Source organism: Sciurus vulgaris, assembly GCF_902686455.1.
Source record: "Sciurus vulgaris genome assembly, chromosome: 8".
Taxonomy (NCBI): Eukaryota; Metazoa; Chordata; class Mammalia; order Rodentia; family Sciuridae; genus Sciurus; species Sciurus vulgaris.
Window position 1 is genome coordinate 53,678,162 of NC_136468.1, and position 15,656 is coordinate 53,693,817.

Consider the following 15,656-nt stretch of genomic DNA (forward strand, 5'->3'; position numbering starts at 1 on the left):
ATGAAAGCAGTACTTAGAGGGAAATTTATTTCATGGAGCGCATTTAATAAAAGAAGTAAAAATCAACAAAAACGACCTAACACTACGACTCAAAGCCCTAGAAAAAGAACACACCAGCACCAAAAGTAGTGGAAGACAGGAAATAGTTAAACTCAGAGCTGAAATCAACGAAATTGAAACAAAAGAAACAATACAAAAAATTGACAAAATAAATAGTTGGTTCTTCGAAAAAATAAACAAAATTGATAAACCCTTAGCCACACTAACAAAGAGAAGATGAGAGAAAACCCAAATCACTAAAATTCAGAATGAACAAGGAAATATCACAACAGACAGGATTGAAATACAAAACATAATTAGAAGCTATTTTGAAAATCTATACTCCAACAAAATAGAAAATTTCGTAGACATCAACAGGTTTCTAGAGACATATGAATTGCCTAAACTGAACGAGGAGAACATACACAATTTAAATAGACCAATTTCAAGTAATGAAATAGAAGTCATCAAAACCTACCAACAAAGAAAAGCCCGGGACCAGATGGGTTCTCTGCCGAGTTCTACAAAACCTTTAAAGAAGAGCTCATTCCAATACTTCTCAAAGTATTCCATAAAATAGAAGAGGAGGGAACCCTCCCAAACTCATTCTATGAATCCAATATCACACTGATACCTAAAGCAGACAGAGACACATAGAAGAAAGAAAATTTCAGACCAATATCCTTAATGAACATCGACGCAAAAATTCTCAATAAAATTTTAGTAAATCGCATACAAAAACATATTAAAATGATGGTGCACCCTGCTCAAGTGGGATTCATCCCAGGGATGCAAGGTTGGTTCAATATCAGGAAATCAATAAATGTAATTCACCATATCAATAGACTTAAAGTCAAGAATCACATGATAATTTCAATAGATGCACAAAAAGCATTTGATAAAATACAGCACCCCTTCATGCTCAAAACACTAGAAAAAATACGGATAGTGGGAACATTCCTTAACATTGTAAAGGCCATTTATGCTAAGCCCATGGCCAATATCATTCTAAATGGTGAAAAACTGAAAGCATTCCCCCTAAAAACTGGAACAAGGCAGGGATGCCCTCTTTCACCACTTCTATTCAACATCGTTCTTGAGACTCTGGCCAGAGCAAGTAGACAGACCAAAGAAATTAAAGGGATATAAATAGGAAAAGAAGAACTCAAACTATTCCTATTTGCTGATGATATGATTATATACTTAGAGGAACCAGGAAATTCCACCAGAAAACTTTTAGAACTCATAAGTGAAGTCAGTAAAGTAGTGGGATATAAGATCAATGCACATAAATCTAATGCATTTTTATACATAAATGATGAATCTTTGGAAAGAATAATTAGGAAAACTACCCCATTCACAATAGCCTCGAAAAAAATAAAATACTTGGGAATCAATCTCACAAAAGAAGTGAAAGAGCTCTACAATGAGAACTACAGAATACTAAAGAAAGAAATTAAAGAAAACCTTAGAAGATGGAAAGATCTTCCATGTTCTTGGATAGGAAGAATTAATATTGTCAAAATGGCCATACTACCTAAAGTACTATCCAGATTCAATGCAATTCCAATTAAAAGCCCAATGATGTACCTTACAGAAATAGAGCAAGCAATTATGAAATTCATCTGGAAGAATAAGAAACCCCGAATAGCTAAAGCAATCCTTAGCAGGAAGAATGAAGCAGGGGGTATCGCAATATCAGATCTTCAACTCTACTACAAAGCAATAGTAACAAAAACGGCATGGTATTGGTACCAAAGTAGAAAGGTAGATCAATGGTACAGAATAGAGGATACGGACACAAACCCAAACAAATACAATTTTCTCGTACTAGACAAAGGGGCCAAAAATATGCAATGGAGAAAAGATAGCCTCTTCAACAAATGGTGCTGGGAGAATTGGAAATCCATATGCAACAGAATGAAACGAAACCCATATCTCTCACCATGCACGAAACTAAACTCAAAATGGATTAAGGACCTCGGAATCAGACCAGACACCGTGCAGATTATAGAAGAAAAAGTAGGTCCAGATCTTCAACATGTTGGCTTAGGACCAGTCTTCCTTAACAGGACTCCCATAGCACAAGAAATAAAAGCAAGAATCAATAACTGGGGATAGATCAAACTAAAATGCTTTCTCTCAGCAAAGGAAACTATCAGCAATGCGAAGAAAGAGTCTACAGAGTGGGAGAAAATCTTTGCCAATCATACTTCAGATAGAGCACTAATCTCCAGAATCTATAAAGAACTCATAAAACTCTACACCAAGAATACAAATAATCCAATTGACAAGTGGGCTAAGGATATGAATAGACACTTCACAGAAGAAGATCTACAAGCAATCAACAGATATATGAAAAATGTTCAACATCTTTAGTAATAAGAGAAATGCAAATCAAAACAACCCTAAGATTCCATCTCACTCCAATTAGGATGGCAATTATCAAGAATACAAGCAACAAGAGGTGTTGGCGATGATGTGGGGAAAAAGGTACACTCATTCATTGCTGGTGGGGCTGCAAATTAGTGCAGCCACTCTGGAAAGCAGTGTGGAGATTCCTTAGAAAACTTGGAATGGAACCACCATTTGACCCAGCTATCCCACTCCTTGGCCTATACCCAAAGGACTTAAAATCAGCATACTATAGAGATACAGCCACATCAATGTTCATAGCTGCTCAATTCACCATAGGTAGATTGTGGAACCAACCTAGATGTCCTTCAATTGATGAATGGATAAAGAAACTGTGGTATATATATATATATATAATGGAATATTATTCAGCCATAAAGAATGATATTTATGGCATTTGCAGGCAAATGGATGAAACTGGAGAATATCATGCTAAGTGAGATAAGCCAATCTCAAAAAACCAAAGGATGAATGATATCGCTAATAAGTGGATGACAAAGACACATAATGGGGGGAGGGAAGGGTTAGTGTTAGGGTTAGAGTTAGGGTTAGGGAGGGGGGCAAGAATGAAGGAAGGAAGGACTGTATAGAGGGAAAAGAGGGGTGGGAGGTGTAGGGTAATGGAAAAAAACAGAATGAATCAAACAACATTACCCTATGTAAATTTATGATTACACAAATGGTATGCCTTTACGCCATGTACAAACAGAGAAACAACATGTATCCCATTTGTTTACAATAAAAAAATATATAAAATAAAAAAAGAAACTTAGAAGGTTTATTCAGCTACCTAAAATTAATAGACAATTAAAGACAGAACTTGATTCAAACCTATCAACCTGCAGTATGACCCTATTCAATTTTTATCAATGTTATTTTGTTTTTATGAACATGTACTATAGAAATAATTCTGAATAAAAAATAAGCAAGGCACATAAATATCTACTGACATATTATTTTTAATATTAAAAATGAGAAAAGTTTAGAATAGTCAACATCAGTACAATTGTCAAATTAGTTACGGTAGATATTTACAATGAAGTATTACAACCTTTGAGAATGTATGTAATTATAAATTTAGATAAATGTTTATTAAGTCATTTCAGGTTCTGGGTAGGATATATAAAGCTATAAAAATGTGTCTTCTTCACTTGCAGCATGAAAAAATTCAGATATTCTGCAGAATCATGACTTTTCTTGAGCCTACAGATAGCTGGAGCTAGTAAACCTGAATCAGGTTGAAAGTTTCCACAGATGCACCATGTTTCACCTTTGATAGTATAGGGAAGAAGAATTGGCTGCCATATAAATGGGTAAGAACAAATCAACTAACATTTACGTGGATTTTAAAAGGTGAAGTAAATGCCAACTTGTCCATTTGGATATTGTGAATTCCCCAAACAAGTGTAGTTCATCCTCAGTGAAAAGCATTTCTTTATGTGTGTCTATCAAGTATGTATTTAATGCAATACCTGATACTTATAAAAGATCATTAATCTCAGTTCTGCTGTTATTAGGTGAGTGGGAGGCAAGAGATGGGGCTCAGTTCCAACATTTTAACTATCATTAATTACATTGTTGTCTTCCATAATATTATGTGAATCATTCCATGATTTTAATCTTGCTCTTAATTTCTGTCAATTTCAGGTAGCAAAGTAGGGAGGGGTATTTGCCTTGCCAAGGTAATAATGTTGACTTTTATTTAAACTGCTTTTTATTAGATTTTCATTTTGATTTAGACATACTACAAAAAACTGCAAATATGTATTTACTAAGTAAAGTAAATACATATTTACTAGGTAAATACATATTCTATATTCTGTAATGGATTTTTGTCAGTTTACAAGGAAAAGAGTGAGATGATTATTTACCATTTTAATTGCAACATGCATGTTGTGATTTAGTTTCATAACCAGTTAATTATCCATTGAATTAATTTTGGAACTCCTTAGTGTAGTTTCAAAGGACTGTTATATCATTTTTCAAATATGTCACTTCACTTGCCGTGGGCAAAATCATTTCACATAGCATTTGGCATGAAGGCCTTCCTTTTAGGAAAGCTAGAATAAATTCCTCCCCCACCCTCATTTTGTTTCATGTGTGTTATAAAAAGGAAAGACACACGCTCAAAAAATCCTCCAAAAGGAAAATCATACACAAACACACATACACTGCCACACACACACACACACACACACACACACACACACAGTCAGCATGTGCTTTCTTGAGCTAAAACTGCCTTAACATAGATTTTGGGCAGTATTCTGTTTCTGCCATCTGTATCCAATATTTAGAGGATATTGCAAAATCAGATGACAGTACGTTCTAGCTCTTCATACTCATTGCATCTGGGAGACAGGTTTGAATTGGTCTTGACTGGTATTAAATAAACCTTCAGAATAAAACTGAATTGACTGTGTTTTAAAAAAATTCTTTTCAGAAGCAAATTTGACATTTTCCCCCTCTCCCAGGGGTGACAGTTTAATGCTGCTTATCACTGCTATTTAATGAAACTTAGAGCTCTCAAATAGAGAAACTAATTGCTATATTATTTTAAGGAGTTTTCATTTTCCTCTCCATTTCCCTCCAACCCACCCCCAACGCTACCCTGACAGGCACTGTGGAAGAATAGATTTATATTCATTTATATTTAATAGAACCAGATTCTGGCCATAAGTTATTACATAAAGTGCAATGATAAATAATTGAGAAGACAGTTAACAAGTTTCTTACAAACCTAGACTCCCTTTTTAACCCTCAAAACTGGGGTCAAGTTCAGGAAAGTAAGTGAATGATATGGGAGTCTTCCCCTCTGGGTTCCCATATGACTCTTTAACTAGCAGAAACCAAATAGACCTTGTGTTTCTTTGAACTGACAATTTAAATTCTAATTTTGGCTACTCATCTTCAAAGAAACAGGAGGCACCCAGCTAGAGCCCAGCACGTAATTGGACCAAAGTCACAGTTTCTGCCTGTAATTATGTCCCTAAAGTCAGATGGTTTAAACTGGGAGCAAAGCCATGATTTTAGCTTCTTAGTACAAGCTTTATATTTTTAGAACGAAAAATATTGGTTTATTTCTAAGGTATATATACTTTTAATATTTAAAAATTGATGGTTAAAATCACAGATCTGAATCAGGTTTGAAGAGTATAAAGTATAAATATAGAAAAATAAAAACCAATCTAACAAAACTATAGAAATGGGTGATTGTTAGAGGACAAAAATGGCCATAGACTTAGTATATAGATGCTATAGATGAGAAAACCATGCTGAAAATTTATGCTTAGAATGATAGGCTGGAGGCTTTGGATGGAACCTGGAGGATGCTCAAGCTTAGAAAATAATTTTATTAATATTGTTAAACATACTAATATTATAAGTATACTATGAACCAAACATAGCCAATCCCCACCAACTAGGGTTCCACACCTCACTTTTAATTGCTCTGATATTCTTAGAGAAGGATATTGATGAAACCTCAGAAACTGTTTATCCTACTCATTTAGAAAAATCCATAAATAGAAATAAATTATACAATAATTCTAGGGTAAGTATTTCAAGATAGACAAAGCAAAGTGGGACAAACAGACCAAATAATGAACATGGAAAAAAAAAAAAAGAAGAAGAAGAAAGGAAAAAGTGACATATTGCCTTAGAATTTGAGCAAGGTGTTTGCATGTTTTCTTCTTAAAATTATAGTTATTTGCCCTTTAATATACAATGAGTACTCATTAAGAAATAATAGTTTTCTTTCCCTCTTTGTGACAGGATTTTAAGTTCTGGAAAGGATAAATCTAGGTCAGCAGCTGACCTTCAAAGAAATTCTCTAAAGAATTTCTCTAAAGTCTTTACTCCAGAATTATGTGTTATTAATGAACATTTCTGTCTAAAGAGGTTTGTCAGAGTTGGTTGCATTGCATGTAAAGATAATAAAAGAGTGATTCCTGGGTTGGAATGGTGAAATTATGCATGGAATGTATTCACAGATGCTTTCTTATCATTGAAATCTCATAAAAACCTTGAAAAATAAGTATTAGCACTCCTAATGGTTGAATAAACTGTTTATTGAAAGGACACTGGTAAGGGGTATATAGATCTTAGTCTTATGGCCAAATAACATGCAGAGAATATGATTACTTAAGCTTAGTTAAACAGAATCTAAGATATTAATCTCTTCCAAATTATCAGGACTGAGACTATTTCAAATGTAATTCACATTTTATCACAATGTATTTCAATACACAATATATACATGACTAACCCAAAGGGAAATATCATGACTTAAATTCCTGTTTATTATGAGACTTTCTAGGTGAGTGATCTTACAGTCTTATTTTTATCTTTAAAAAATATTGCTCAAAGACATTCTAATAACCCCTAAAAATATTGAATTGCTTCTGTATTCTATTTCTCTTCAAAATATAAGCAAAATCATTGCTCTAATACTATAAATTAACCTATGTATAGATAGAAACTTAGCATGTTATAACTTACTGCCTATTGATGCTTTTAGCATTCTAAACCATGTAAAATCTTTTCATTTGAAATGTAAAATTTATGGGCCACTGCTCTTGATATTTCATATTTTATATAAATAATTTCTTTTGTGAATAAAAAGATTGTCTTCTTTAGCAAGTTGAACTTTAGATAAGATTTTACATCCAATGTGTTTATATTAAAATTCAAGAGGTAACCAAAAAGGATTAAATTTCCTAAAAGGAAAAAGAAAATTATCAGTCATCAAGTCATGAATGTTTTTGGATTGATAGAACATAATGTTCCAGCAAAATAGATGGAATAAGGTATATCAGCCAAAACTTTCTGGGAATTGAACCACATATTAAGTATAATCACTTTCCAAAAGGAAGTTAGAAGTAACATATATGTCAGAAGTGTGGCAAATGTGTTTATATGGGCTTTCCATCTGTGCTGTAATATCCATTAAAACTGACACAAGGTAACTCATTTACTTCCTTATTTCTCTGATTGCCCCACCCTTAAATGGTCTGAATAAAAGATACACCACTTCTTTAGAGACACGAGTAAATGGGAGAGTATATGGAAAGGTTTTTGAATTTAATGAATGGAAGAAAGCGTATAAAGGTGTGCCTTCAATCTAAATAAGGTGGTTTAGGGGAGAGTAGAAAAACAAAAACCATACAAATGAAATAACCTGCTCAGAAGTTTGCTGGCAAATAAACAGAGACTTAAGGCTTTGTCCTGTGATTTATGAACCTGTGACCAAACCATAAACCATTTTTATATTGTTCCCCTACTATTACCTTATAAAAATATGCATATTATTCTTCCATAGGAACCTTGCATATAGGACTGGCATAAATGAAATTTTCCCTGGTTTCCTCTTTGCAAGTCAAATAATTATGTTGAAAAGAATAAAATTACCTCTTCTTCCACAAACAATTTGGCCTGGGCCAATGAGATACAGAAGATTAGAAGAGAGATGAGAAGTTGAATTTTGACAGTCTCCTGTCTGCACAGATCTTAAGTGACAACATCCAGGTGGCATGCCTGGAGATACAAGAAGATGTTTACTCTCTTTTACAAAGTTTACAGTTTGAGTAATTGTGGTTCAAGCTATCTGCTAATTTTCTACTTCTCACTGGCTACAAGTTTATTTAGTCATAATAAGCCTTCCAGTCATCAGAGAAGAGAGAAATTAGCACTGAAAACATCTAGCAGCCATTCTGCAAGTATTTTAGATAATTAATGTAGAGATGTACTCTACAAAACAATTCTCAGTATTTTTAAATCAAGTCATATGCAAGATTCTTTTTATTGTACTTGAGATTTTTCTGAAGCATATGGTTTCCAGAAAAAGGTCAGCCTTAAGGTGCCTTAAGGTGATTCAAGTAATGTCTAACAGAATATAAAAATAAGGATTATGGCTAGATTCCAGACATTAGTGACAAATATATGTCATAAGCTTAATATGAGATAATGCAGAAAATGGGTAATCATGATACAGAAATTCAAGGAAGATTCAGTATTAGAAAGCTGAAAAATAGTGATGTCCAGAGTAATATATTAAAAGTGAAACATCATATGATTATATTACAGATAAAGAAGAGTTTTAAACCATCATAAATGAGAAACAGACAGGAACTTCCTTCATTTCATAGACCATGTTTGTTAAGGTCCTAAAGAAAACATTTTACCTAGTTTCATAGCTTTAGACATGTTGCCTTTAAATAGAAAAAACAGTCAATTATATTTGTTCTTTGTTGCTGCTTAAATTGTTGTTGTAAATTTTCACAAATTTCATGGGTTGATACAATATACATAATATATGTATATTTATTAGCTTGCAGTTCTGTAACTCACTGCCTATTTTGTATTAAGGATCTCCATTTGAAAACTTGACATCATTCTTATCCTCCAGCAATAACCCATTTAAACTATAGTAGGTGAAAAAGTTACTATCTACAATAAGAAAAAATAACATGTTAACAAGGAAATATATATAATAGAATAAGTGGAAATATTCAAAATTAGAAATGTTTTTATTGAAAAGGATACTCAGTATTAAAAATAGCAATTAGCTATAAATTATACATTGATGAAACTAGGATCTTCAAGTATTCATGGAATGTAAAAATAATTTTTAAATTCATATGGAGAATTCATATCAAATATCATGAAAGATAGGACCCGCCCACAGAACTCTAAACTCTCCTTGGAAGAACAAGTGGAAATATACCTGTTAAGAGTCAGGTATGTTGATAAACTGAAATCATCTAAATATCTATCAATAGAAGAGATAAATAAATTAAGATATATTTATAATTAGTATAATGCAGATGCTAAAATAAACTAATTAGATACATATCAATATAGATAAATGCTCACAATAATTTGAAAACATGTAGACTGCTCTGCATACCATGATAAAGTCCAAAAGATTTTAGAAGTAATACTAGCTTTGTACCTATGATTAGATAATGAAAACATGAGTGAAATTCACAATACATTTATGGTAGTGAGATGTCTGCATATAGAAGGACAAGGGAAAGGTAGATTTTATTATTTCAGTTGTTTTTAAAATAATTTTTACCAGAAATAGAAACTGACGATGTAGAGGGTAACTTTGGGGTCCCTAAAATGATTAAAATTAAAAATCTCAAACAACTTGAAAGAAACGAGTTGGAGAACTTACCAGGTCTAAATTTAAGTTTTACTATGATGCATAAGAATGATGGTAGCGTGGTGGAGAGAGGCCCAAGGATAGACTAGTGAATCACAATACACGGTCCTGAATAAAACATGATGCCTAGTCCTGAGATAGACCCACACATATAATGTTAAATGATGTTGCAATGAATGCAAACATTTAAGTAAGATGAAGAAATTATTTTCTACAAGTGGTACCAAGACAACTGATTACTCACAAAGACAAAAAGAAACCTTAACCCCACCTTTCATCTAACACAGGATTGTTCTGAGAAAGAATACTGACTTTAATGTAAAATGTAACCTTAAAACTCCTAAGACAAAATGTAAAATAATATCCTATTATTTGTATTGGCTAGAGACATTTTTCTTAGAAGAAAAAAGTGCATTCTCTTAAATTTTTTTTACATTAGAGTTTATTAAAATTATAACTGGCTCATCAGACATTATTTAGAAAATAAACTAGTAAGCAACAGAGAAAATAAAATTGCTATGCATGTATGTGACTGAGTTAGTCAGTTTTGCATCTCTGAGACAAAAATACCTTTCAAGATCAACTTAGAGAAGGGAAAGTTTATTTTGACTCATGGTTTTGGAGGTTCCAGTCCACGGTAGACTGAGTCCCTTGCTTTGGACCCAAGATGAGGGAGCGAAACACAGTGTAAGGGCATGGCAGAGGAACTCTTCTCCATTCATGACAGCCAGGAAGCAGGGAGAGAGGAAGGGACTACTGAACAGGTGAGCTCTTCCAGGGCATGTCCCCACTGACCCACCTCCTGCAGTCACACCCCACTTGCCTACAGTTACCACATAGTTGATTCTTTCAAACTAGGATGAACTGATTAGGTTATAGCTGTCATAATCTAACCATTTTGCTTCTGAATATTCCTGCATTAACAGGAGCTTTGGGGAACATCTCTTTTCTAAACCATAACAGTGACAATTTTTATACAGAGAACTCCAAAAAACAGGGATTTATAGACAAAGAAGCCACTAAATAAATTGGAGATATTTTAAGTCGATATTTTACAAGAACAGTTATTCCAATGGCCAATAAGCACATGAAAAATTTTTAATATCATTAGTGAGCAGGGGAAGAAAAAACCAAACCACAATGAGATACCACATACCTAATAGAATGACTAAAACTAGACAGCCTAGTGACATCAAATGTGGGTGAAGCTGTAAACAGCCAGAGCTCATACTTTGTTGATGTAAGTAGTTCCTTAAAAGGTTAAAATACATCTCCCCATAACCTAGTAATTCCGCACTTAGGATTCATCCAAGAGAAAGTAAAAGGAGTTCACAAAAAAGCCCTACACTGATTCATATATTTATTAATTGTCTGTATGTCTTCTGTAAAGTGTCTGTCCATTGATTGGGTTCTTTGTATTTTTGGCTTAAAGTTTTGTTAGTTCTTTATAAATTTTGGAGATAAGTGCTCTATCTGAAGTGCGTGTGGAAAAGATTTTCTCCCACTCTGTAGGCTCTCTCTTCACATTCTTGATTGTATCCTTTGCTGAGAAAAATCTTTTTAGTTTGAGTCCATCCCATTTATTGATTGTTGCTTTGATTTCTTGTGTTTTGGGAGTCTTGTTGAGGAAGTCTGATCCTAAGCCAACATGATGAAGATTTGGGCTTACCTTGTCTTCTATTAGGTGCAGGGTCTCTGGTCTAATTCCTAATTATTTGATCCATTTTGAGTTGAGTTTTGTGCAGGGTGAGAGATAGAAGTTTAATTTCATTGTACTGCATATGGATTTTCAGTTTTGCCAGCACCATTTGTTGAACAGGTTATCTTTTCTCCATTGTATGTGTTTGGCTCCTTTGTCTAGTATGAGGTGACTGTATTTATGTGGTTTTGTCTCTGTGTCTTCTATTCTGAACCATTGATCTGCCTGTCTATTTTGGTGCCAATACCATGCTGTTTTTGTTACAATTGCTCTGTAGTATAGTTTAATGTTTGGTATTGTGATACCTCCTGTTTCACTTTTTCTACTCAGGATTGTTTTTGCTATTCGAGGTCTCTTGTTCTTCCAGATGAAGTTCATGATTGCGTTCTCCATTTCTATGAGGAATGTCATTGGGATTTTAATTGGAATTGCATTGAATCTGTATAGTGCCTTTGGTAGAATGGCCATTTTGACAATGTTAATTCTCCCTTTCCAAGAACATGGGGGATCTTTTCATCTTCGAAAGTTTTCTTCAATTTCTTTCTTTAATGTTCTATAGTTTTCATTGTAGAGGACTTCCACCTCTTTTTTTAGATTAATTCCCATGTATTTTATTTATTTATTTATTTTTTTGAGGCTACTGTGAATGGAGTGGTGGGACTAATGACACGTTAACTAACTCAGGCTGACTCCTTACTCCCTGGCGAGTGAGCAAGATCAAGGCCTCAAAGGCGGTTTCAACGGTTAATGACGATAAATCGGACCACCATCAGGAATTGTTTAACAACAGTTCTGCGAACGTGATCAGCTCGTGTTTGCCATGTAGTCCTATGGGACTCTCACCTTCATGAACCCCCCATGCCTTGCTGACCTTCAAGCTGATTGATTCCCGCCTAGCCCCCACCCTACATAATGACCCATCTGATTGTCCTCCACCCAGAGGGCTGGGTGTGGGCGGTCAGTGGGCCCTACCTATCCCTGTCTGGCCTTTTGGGGAGTGCTCCCTTCCCTTGTCACTGGTCGAGAAGAGCAAGGGGGCTTAAGACCCCGACAGAGTGGTTTTCTTAATTTCTCTTTCAGAGGATTCATCACTTATGAATAGAAATGCATTAGATTTACACGTATTGATTTTATATCCTGCTACTTTGCTGAATTCATTTATTAGTTCTAGAAGTTTTCTAGTGGAGTTTTTTGGATCTTCTAAATATAGGATCATGTCATCAGCAAATAGTGACAGCTTTAGTTCTTCTTTTCCTATTTGTATCCCTTTAATTTCTTTGGTTTGTCTAATTGCTCTGGCAAGTGCTTGAAGGAAAACGTTGAATAGAAGTGGTGAAAGAGGGCATCCCTGTCTTATTTCAGTTTTTAGAGGGAATACTTTCAGTTTTTCTCCATTAAGAATAATGTTGGCTATGGACTTAGCATAGGTAGCCTTTACAATGTTGAGGTATGTACTTACTATTCCTATTTTTCTAGTGTTTTAAGCATGAAGGGGTGCTGTATTTTATGAAATGCTTTCTCAGCATCTATTGAAATAATCATGTGAGTCTTAACTTTAAGTCTATTGATGTGATGAATTACATTTATGATTTCTGGATGTTGTACCAACCTTGCATTCCTGGGATAAACCCCACTTGATTATGGTGCACTATCTTTTTAATATATTTTTGTATGGGATTTGCCAGTTTTTTGTTAAGGAGTTTTGCATCTATGTTCATCAGGGATATTGTGCTAAAGTTTTCTTTCCTTGATGTGTCTTTGGTTTTGGTATCAGAGTGATACTAGACTCATAGAATGAATTTGGAAAAGTGTTCAACATCTCCAGTAATTAAAGAAATGCAAATTAAAACAACTCTAAGATTTCATCTTAGTCCAATTAAAATATCTTTTATCATGAGCACAAACACTAATAGATGTTGGCGTGGATGTGGGGAAAAAGGCGCATTTGTACATTGTTGGTGGAGTTGCAAATTGGTGCAGCCACTCTGGAAAGCAGTATGGAGAATCCTAAGAAAACTTGGAATGGACCCACCTTTAGACCCAGTTATCCCACTCCTCGGTTTATACCCAAAGGACTTAAAATCTGCAAACTACAATAACACAGCCAAATCAATGTTTATAGCAGCTCAGTTCACAATAGCTATATTGTGGAACCAACCTAGATGCCCTTCAACAGATGAATGGATAAAGAAACTCTGGTATATATACACAGTGGAATACTATTCAACCATGAAGAAGAATATTATTATGGCATTTGCAAATAAATGGATGGAATTGGAGAATATCATGCTAAGTGAAATAAGCCAAGCCCAAAAAACCAAAGGCTGAATGTCTTCCCGATAAGTGGAGTATGATATATAATGGTGGTGGGGGGGAGGGAGAGAAGAATGGGGGAACTTTAGATTATGTAGAAGTAAATGAGAGGGAGGGGGTATGAAAAATGGTGGAATGAGACAGACATCATTACCCTATGTACATGTATGATTACACAAATGGTATGAATCTACATCGTGTACAACCATAGAAATGAAATGATGTACCCCATTTGTGTACAATGAATCAAAATGCAGTCTGTAAAAAAATTTAAAAATAAATTAAAAACTAACTTAAAAAAAAGAAAATAAAGCCCTACAGTGAAATGATCATAGCAGCCTTGTGCATAATAATACCAAATTGAAAACAGGACAGCTATACATTAACAAAGAGATCGTCACAAGATGGCATGCTACTTAGTACTGAGAAAAGAATGAACTAGCTATGTGAATAAGAGCATGGATACAGCTCAAAATATCATGTTGACAAAAGCAACCAAGATGCAAATACGCACACACACACATACATACACACAATAAATCCATGTATGTGTATTTCTGGAATAAGTAGAATTAATCCATAATCATGGAAATAAAATTAGCAATTGTTTTTATGAAGGCAGAGTTCACTGGAAGAAGAACACAGGAACTTCCTTGAATGATGTGAACATTCCATCTTAGATAGGGATAGAGATTGCACACACAGACTTGTCAAAATTTTTTGAAATGCCCACTTAAGATCCTTGCATCTTCCTATTTGTAAATTTCATGGTCAAAGCAAAAATTTTTCTAGAGAAATTTCAACCAGCCAAGAGACTTGATTTAAGATCATTGCTATAAATGGGAGAAGTTAGAACTTACATTGAAATCCAGGTACTAAAATAAAATTCAGTAGGATTTTTAAGAGCTTGGGGGAAGGGAGTATCAGAACTCTTCTGTGTTGCTAATTTGGTTTGTCTCAAGGGAAAAGTGAACGTGGATCTTCCTGACAGGAATTGGATTTAAAACATAGGGCAAGACTTCCAGTGAAGTTAGACCCCACCTTTCAGTAAAAGTGGCAGATAAGGGTGCTTTCTTCTTTGAAGATTACATTTCAAAGGGATGACTCCCAGTCTTTGAGTGATGGAGTTTTAAACCAGCAAAAGGATTTTAAAAAGATTTATATAAATCTAAAAGGGTCAAAGTATAAGTTTATCAGTATATGTTTATTAAAGTAAATGCTGGAAGAAAAGAGAGGCTAGGAAGCCTACCTTGAGGCAGGATTAGTCAAGGTGAAGACAGTGTTAAATTGGTCTTGGACATACCTCACTCCCTGAAAAAATGAAATTAAAACACACACACAAACACACACACACACACACACACACACACACACACACACACACATGCAAAGGAATAGAATAATTTAGAAAGGCAAATACTCCAAGTTTTGTATGGAAATAATGAAGTTGCCATATAATCTGGACATCTGTCATTAAAGTTCATCACAGATCATGGAAATGACAGTGCTCACTTGAGTGTTACTGAAAGCTTGATCCTTGTCCCCAAGTCAATTCAATAACAAGGACACAGTGTTGAGAAAAAAGAAGAAGAAGCTTTATTGGTTTGCTAGCAAAGGAGGAACATGGGGACTCCCATCCCAAAGGCTATGATTCTGCCCATCGGCAGGAACAGGGGGCTTTTAAAGAGGTAATTACCAGGATACATTCCAAATGTTCTTTGTTGGAGTTGTAATTCACTTGTTAATTTGTGAGATAGTCATTTCTGAGATCTTCTGGTACCATCCCCCAAATCTGGCTTACTTGTTCCTGTGGTGGGTGTGTACCCAAGGACAGATAAATCTGCCTAAAATGGGGAAGAAAGGTAATCCCTGATTCCCCTGAGATTAGGGAGGAGCAGGGAGAGAGGAAGAGTAAGAGACAAGTCCATTTTAAACATCAGTTGCAGTGGCAGAGCAGCAAGGGCTGTATTCAAGGCATAGAGTAGACCACTGTTACATGAGTACTGTGGTCACAGGGTGTCT